The following is a 7,986-nucleotide window of genomic DNA, read 5'->3' as shown; positions in this document are numbered from 1 at the left end:
TGTTTCTCTGACTATGGGAGGTATGTTAGTAGTAAGCAGGTGAACACTCTGGCTTTTTTTCCCCTTTATCAATTAATTGCTGCTTAAATAAAGGTGGCATATATTCAGAGTCAAAATGTCAGATCAAAAATTTCAAATCGTTGTGATCTAAAGGAGCTAAATCATCCAAATGTGTGTCTCCACTTTAGGGACCGTATGAAAATCACTGATGTGGGGAGGGTGGCAGAATGTTATGTTTTTATACTTGGTCAAAAACCATTGTCTGAAAAATAATATTCATGTCACACATAACAAAACGGTGAAAAGCGGAGAAGCTAAGCCCGCATTAAGAGTTGCTCCATTACTGCAGCACCTCTATTCAACATCAGTTTTAACGCCCCGCCTCCCCAAGAGCCAGTCCTCCCTGATTGGTCAGCTCACACAGGCCTGAGCAGCCTGTGTTTTAGCGGCAGCTACGCCGGCATTTTCGGGAACGCGCTGGAGGGTGTGGCTGAGTCCAGATACTGTAGTTGTGACATCACAACCTCACAGGAGCCCTGATAGCTGGGCTCCTGAACACAGCCCGTGTAGATTCCTCCACAGATTGAGCTGCTTGATAATTTCACAATATCTATGTTGCATCTAGACCTGATTTCTAATTTAAAAATAAATTAATCTAACTTTATATTCAACTTCACACCCAGGAGACATCTTGCTCATGTCACTTTTCATTTTTTCAGTAGACTAAATATCACAAAGTCTCTATTAAATACAGTCAGATTCATCTTCCCTTCATCTTTTCTGACCCCTTAGTAATTTTCGTACCGTCCCTGCTGATCTCTCTAACAGGAGACGTGACCGTCGGACCACCGGAAACTGTCATCAATAAAAGCAGGGATGTGCCCCACCTTTTGTGCAGCTTTACTGGTGCCCTGCCTCACGATTTATTGCTTATTGAAGTACATAAGGAACACATAATGCAATAACCTTATGCTGATGGAATAATATAATTTTCTCCTCGCTGCCTCTAAGGAAAATGTAGCCCACTATTATCACTAAGTATTCTCTCGAGGAATTGGAAAGAGAAAAAAAAGAAAAAAAAAGAAAAAGAGAAAGCCTAAAGGCTGTATTTGTGTTCTCTGTGCGCCGGTTGCATTCGGAAACACGGCACAGAATCAGTATTCATGCTGGCTTTGGTTATTTGGTGTGCAGACCTCATTATATTAGCATACCAGGAGGTAAATGACAAATAAATGCAGCACTCATCACCGTCTCTATTTCGAGTTGACAATGCATGTTCTGCATGAATGAATATTGATGCACAGCTTTCCCCCTCGACGGTTCATTTTCAAGTTAACACCCCCCCACACTTTTTTTTTTTTTTGGGGGGGAGAGGGATGAATTTTAAAAAACTGAGGCAAAAGCAGCAGCAGCAGCAGCAGCAGCAGCAGCAAGGAGACTTGTAAGTAGCGCACATTGTTAGCATTGAAAACGTTTCCTGCTGGTAGTCAATAAACAGGATGCTTGCTGTGTCATCCCAGACGTTTGAAGACAGCTGCCGTATGGCAAAGAGAAACAGCTTGGAGTCTGCCACTTTGAGCCTAAATCTATTTCGGGGATTTATCCTCAGGTTTTTCTTTTTTTTTTTTTCTTTTTTTTGTTTTTCGGGTGAAATGGATGTGAAAAGCAAACCCTCCCTCCCCACCACTGCCACCCACCTCCGCCCCCCTCCTCCTCTCTTCTCAGCTCCTTCCCTCCCTCCCTTGCAGCCGGCTTCACACACACCTGCTTTTTGTTCAACACAAAGCTGATTACACTTTTCAGCACAGCTATTCTTAAAAAACAAGAAAAAGAAGAAGAAAAAAAAAAGAATGGTGACGGGTTACTATGCAAATTAGTTGGATAACATTGTTGACACCACTCTCCTGTCCTTGCATTAAACGTCTTATTCAGAAGACAAATTGTTTTTTGAGTGTCATCTCCACATTGCAAGTGGTTCACTCCATACATCTTTCTAAGGACTGACAATTTTTAAAAAATGGAATCCAGATTATAGGAACAACACCTCATATAAGCACCAACGCCATTACAGATTAAAATGTCACGCATTGACAAACGAGTACGTGACTCGTCGCGATCCTGTGTTGAATCATGCTTCCCTATGTGAAACAGTGCTTCCCTCCTGGTAAAACTGTATTTCCTGTAACTCCCCACTCAGTGCTAAACATATGCACAGCAGAGGTAAGCGGTGGGGGTTAAGGGTGAGAGTCAAGGGTAAGGCCAGGGTGCAGGTTAAAATATTTACCAAACAGGTCCTCCGTCTAATTTCTCGAGGAAAGTTTTAACCAAAATGTCAAACTGCTCCTTTAAACTCGAGAAAAATACCACCCTGGATCCTTGGATATGATACAAACCCGTCAGACTGAACTCTCGCTCTTTATCTCCATGTCTTAGTTGAGCTTTTTCACTCTCGCACTCTCTGACTCGCTCCTCCGACCCACCACGCTGGGCTCATATGGTTCCAGGCTGCGCTGAGCACGCCCAGCCCAGCCGGTGGATAACCCTACTACCTCATCCCCCCCTCGGGACCGACTCACATCCTTCCTCCTCAGTCCGCACTCTTTGCCATTCTCCTCGTATCCTCGCTCAGCTCCACTTCCCTCCACGGTGAGAGAACCACCATCTGCTCAAGCCCAAATCCCCAGATACCCCCCCCCCCCCAAATTTAAATCTCCTTCCTTCTCCGCACTTGTATCCCAGCGGCAGGAAGCAGCACCTGCCTCTTTTACCTCACTTCCTGTTGTCAGAGTCCTTTCTTTCCTTTTTTTTGTTTTCGTGCAGAGATTTTTTTTATGCCCCCACGTGTGCTGGAAAAATGCGGTGGACTTGCCATTCACTTTTCTGGCTCCGTTCCCGGCTCCCACAGTTGAGGTTGTATTTTCAGTGACAGGTTATGTCTGGACACTTAATCTGCTCTTGCAGACAACCTTGGCCACCGGTTTCTCCCTGACCCAGGACACCCCGCAAGCAAGTTCCTGGCATAAATCACACCTTCCTACACACCCCAGCCCCCCACCCACCCACCTCTGCTGGAATCTTATCAATTCATCCACAATATCCTTTGGGGGGGGGCTGTCATCTTTACAGCAGCATTAACAAGACAGCGTGTCAGTTTGACCTCTTATTTTGGACAGAAAATATGGATGTCATGCGTAAAAAAGATGTTAGGCTACATTAACTTCAACTGCCGCGTTCTTCTGTCACAGCCCATTTCCCTGCCATTCTTAGCATTACGCAGCTAAGGAAATACTCTTATTGTTTATTGCAGCAGCGACTCTATTGAGTTAGGTAACTCAAAACAGGATGTTTCGCTGCACAATTACCGCTCACAAGGAATGATGGAGGAACAAACAGAGGCTGAAGTCACAAGGAACAGTCACTTCTGTTTTCCACCGGGGTGGATGTCCATTGTTTTAGGCTCTCTAGTTATTCTTTGTTCCGCCTGCTTCCTGTACTGTCATTAGTCGGCCCATACAGCCAGCATACCCGTGTGTCGGGTCATCCTCCATCTTGTGTGGCCTATTTCGTGGGCACAATAGTCCTCCCACACTGGGGCCGTGCTCAGCAGCTGTAGATCTCAACACTGTCTTTAAAGGTGCAGTACGTTAGAATTGGCTATTTTCAAGTCATATTCCCAACAAAAAGGGGCGGCGCATCACCAGAGCAACCGCTAACTGCTGCTAACTGTATTCACTTTATAGATACAGTATATGACTGTAGTTACTGTTAGCTCAGTTAGCAGCGCAGCTAGAACCAGACTACCAGGGGTGTAATGGTGTTTACACTGCCAGCACAGGAGCTTTGGTAGAAAGAGAAGGAGGTTTTCCAGCCCGAGGCTAGCTGGTTAGCATGCTAACTTTAGTGGATATCTCTTATCTCTCCTCTGCAGTACATAGAAGTCTTTGACATGATGTCAAAAACTGCTATTTCTTCACATTCTGTCAATAATTAGAGCACTTTCGAACCAAAATTTTGCCCCTTTAAACTTAAGAGAGTGTATTTTCCCTGTCTGAATATTGAATTGAACTGCAGGCTTTTTGTTTGTATGTCTTGTTGTTGCCTGCGTGCTGAACTTGCTGTGAACCCTGGTCTCCAGTGTCAAAGTTGTGAACTCGACAATTGCACCATCCACTCCACCCTCCTCCTCTGTTTGTGGTACATGAAGCAGCATTTCCTGTCAATAGACCTGATCCAGGCAGCAAATAAAGTTTCCTTCAAAATGCATTTAGCAAAACAAATTAATATTACACTGTATAAACGTTCTAACCTTAGACCAATGCTAATGCCTTTTATTAAATATCGTGTACCAGTCAAAAGATCCTCTACTTGGCATTGAAATCACTCATTAATATCACAACAATGTTAAAGTCATATGGCAAGTCTGTTAGCAGACAGTTGCTAGTAGCTAAATCTGCACCACATCCAGTGGATAAGGATCAACATTATAAAGTACTTGAAGTGTTAATGGTGATCTCATGCATGTAAGTCAAATATCCACAGATGTTAGCTTGTTTTTTCAGCCTTCACCTATGCCAAGGGAACATAAATAGTATCTTGCTCTTTAGCTGTGAAGTGCTCCACTATGCTCACCAGCTAATTGTGAACTTTGTTCCCTCTTTGGTGCTTGACAGGTAGGGCACAGTGGTTGTTCTGAGCTGCCATCACAGCTGGTTGAAAGTGAAGTTGCAGTTGAAAATGCGGTTGATGGGGCCAGAAAAGTAGAACTAAAAATGGCAAAGAAAGCTGAAACAATGAGCAGGAGGATGCTAAAACAGTCCACAAGGAGAAGACAAGCAAGATCTTTCTCTGGGATTATGACAAATAGTGACCCCTTTTGTGCACACTTCAAATATTGATTGTAACAGTTTTGAAAGTCCTGTGTGCATGATTTAGTGGCATCTAGCAAGCAGCGGTTCCATTCCTACAGTGGTCACTAAAAGTAACAGACGCCCTCTGTGGAGCCACTATTGGGTTTTGTCTGTTCTGGGCTTCTGTAGAAAGATAGCGGTGCAACATGACACTGCAAAAGACAAAGGGCCTGCTCCCTGTAAAGAAGTAAAAAAAAAAAGAACTTACTTCAGGGTGGCACAAACAAAAATATTGTTAATATTTCAGGAGCCGATAATACTATTCAAAAAAATGGAATCCGGGAAGTAACTAATGCAGCTGTGAGATCCAGTATGTAAGACCAGTGTTAAAGCCATAATCAATGCAATGTTTTCTTCTGAAATTGAGTGTAAATACTGAAGGGGAAGTAGCCCAAAATTCTAACAAATCACCAGTTTGAGTGCGGTCAGTGATGTGGTCCCTCTTGCCGATCTGATGGAGGATCCTCCCGGGCTACAATCTCACCCGCCATTAGAGATCACCCAAATAAGTCCAGCATCTCTCAGTTTCAGTGTAAAGATTAAACACTTTGTGATAGGCTAAATGTTGTTTTTAGAGGCTCTACGCCCTTGTAAATCAGAAGCAAATGCTTTCCGCTGTTAAGATTTTGGCATCGGAATTGACTTTATCACTTTACAAAGTTCTACAATCTTTCCTCCTTGAAAAAAGGCCAAATTCACACCATCTCAACTCCAGCCTCCGCTAAATGGACTCAAAAGCCAGCCTTTGCAGCGCCCTCATTAAATCAGATGTTGTTTTTATCACCTCTATTTACTTTTTACTGTATTTCTTCCACATTCCGCGCCTTATGCTATTTCTAGTAACGGAGTTCTCCGGCAACAAAGGAGCCAGTGAATAGACTGTTGCTGTGTTATTCATACTATCAGTCCAGTCATAAAAACCAACATCGTCGATACACTGGATGGCTCTGAATCGATACCCTCCTGCTGATTTAAATGGCTGTGTGAAACTGTTAATAGAACATCTCAGGGCCTGAGGCTGAATGCATTGATCCTATACAGTGTTTTCACTGGGTCCAGATAGAGAATATTGATATACCGAGTATAGATCCTCTATATTAGACTTCACACGGTTGTGGAGTTTCTAGTCTTTGAACATAGACTGGATCATGGAAGGCATGTGTATGAGTGAGTGTATTGCTTTGTGTGGCTTTTCTAAACATTGTGAGGTTTAGCTAAAGACACTGCACGAGCTCGCTGGTGCGAACACGATCGCGGCGAGCCCAACGGACGTCAGATACTCATGATGAATGGGCTTCAAGGCTGATTGATTTGTCTGAGACTTCCGTGACAGACCAAATGTTTCATTATATCAGTCAATACGAGCGTCTGCCCCCCCCCGAAAGTGCGGTTTCATTATGAGTAAGGAGTTAATCTAATGTTTCATCTGCAGTGCGTGATGAGGGTTATTAGGGAACAAGGTTCAAAGATCAAAGCGGCTCTCAGAAGTCGTCCTCTCTCTCTCCGATGTCACTGTTGCGTTGCCAGGAAACCAAACAGTGAGGCGATAACAGGAAATGATTTCATCGCCTCCTTCCTCTGACTTACAGCAGGAGCCGATGTGCTGCGGTGCAAGAAAGATATGTGTGTATGTGTGTGTGTGTGTGTGTGTGTGTGCGTGTGTGCGTGTGTGTTTAACCTGGAGCTGTCACATCTCACATGAGCTTACGTTAAAATGAGGCATTTTATATAGAATGCAACTCAAGAAGCAGGTATATCAGGGTACACTAATGAAAATCAAGTATGATTATGATCAGAATGTTAGTGCTGTCGTGTTGTGAACCAGCATCAGTAATGGCTGAAGCGTCCAGATCCTTTGCTGAGGTTAAAAGTTTCAATACCACTATGTAAAACACTGGATTATAAGTAAAAGTTCTGCATTCAAAGCTAATATACATAGATAAAAGTATAAAAATATTAGAAACACAAAGAAGTTCTGCTTCTGATACGATAAGTTCATATTTTAATTTTAAAATAAGTATTTCTCCAATCTTCATTTTTTTTGGTGACATATTAGATAAACTTACATCAAACAGTTATTCAAAGAGATATTATGCAATATTTCTGCATTCAAACTGTTGAAAACAACTAGACTTTACTTGCTTATTTACTTTTTTAGTTCGTTTTTTAGATCGATCCATGTAGGCACCCTTACATCTAATTGGAATGCAACGGAAGCAATTAATAGACTTTTCTCAATTCTATACTTAAATTATCCTGAATGTTTTCACCAGTCTTCAAACCCAGACAAATCTGTATTTGATCTGGGGGTAATGGTGCGTTTCGATTGGTCACCTGTCGCTTTAAATTCCAGGAAAGAGTCAGAGAGCGAGAAAGGAAGTTGAGAATGTGACTAAAAGTTATGCAAATAACACTTCCATTCACGTTTCTGCCTGAGTCCCCTTAAATTGATTTTCATCAGCAATGGCAGCTTTTTAACAGTGAAAACAACAACTCCCAAGATCCCACACTACTTACATCTTTTGTTTTGTTTTGATTAAAACACATACAGTTGCATATTATGTATACACTTCTATTTCTGCTGTAGCTCTTCTTCTCTTCCTTTTTATTATATTCTTTGTTCTTTTGCTAACATAATCATATTGAATCTCCTTTTGGCTGGTGAGACGCACAGATTTCCCAGTTTGCGGGACTAATAAAGGAATCTGTGATTGTGTCGCAAACTGCACGTTTAAATGAAACCACCTGAGAAGTTTGGAGGAATGGCTACCAACTCATCTGAATTGTCATAAGGGCCAAAATGGCTGAGAAGCTCTAGTTAATACTGAACTGAACATTTCTTAAGCTTACCATGTGTGTTCGCAGATAAAAACCTCAGCTGTAAATTAAATGTAGCTGAGAAAACGTGTAAAGGAAATACACGAAAAAGTGTCCTGCATGTTTTTCCAGGAAATGTTGTTTTTCCACTGCTGCACAGAAAAGAAGAGGAGCACGGATCACTCGCGATGGGAGGACGTTTTAAATGGTCTTTGGTTTTTATGGACATAAATCTGAGTGATTGCTTCCTGTTGCCTCACAG

Source organism: Acanthopagrus latus, chromosome 19 (assembly GCF_904848185.1).
Source record: "Acanthopagrus latus isolate v.2019 chromosome 19, fAcaLat1.1, whole genome shotgun sequence".
Taxonomy (NCBI): Eukaryota; Metazoa; Chordata; class Actinopteri; order Spariformes; family Sparidae; genus Acanthopagrus; species Acanthopagrus latus.
Note: the sequence above shows the minus strand (reverse complement) of the source record.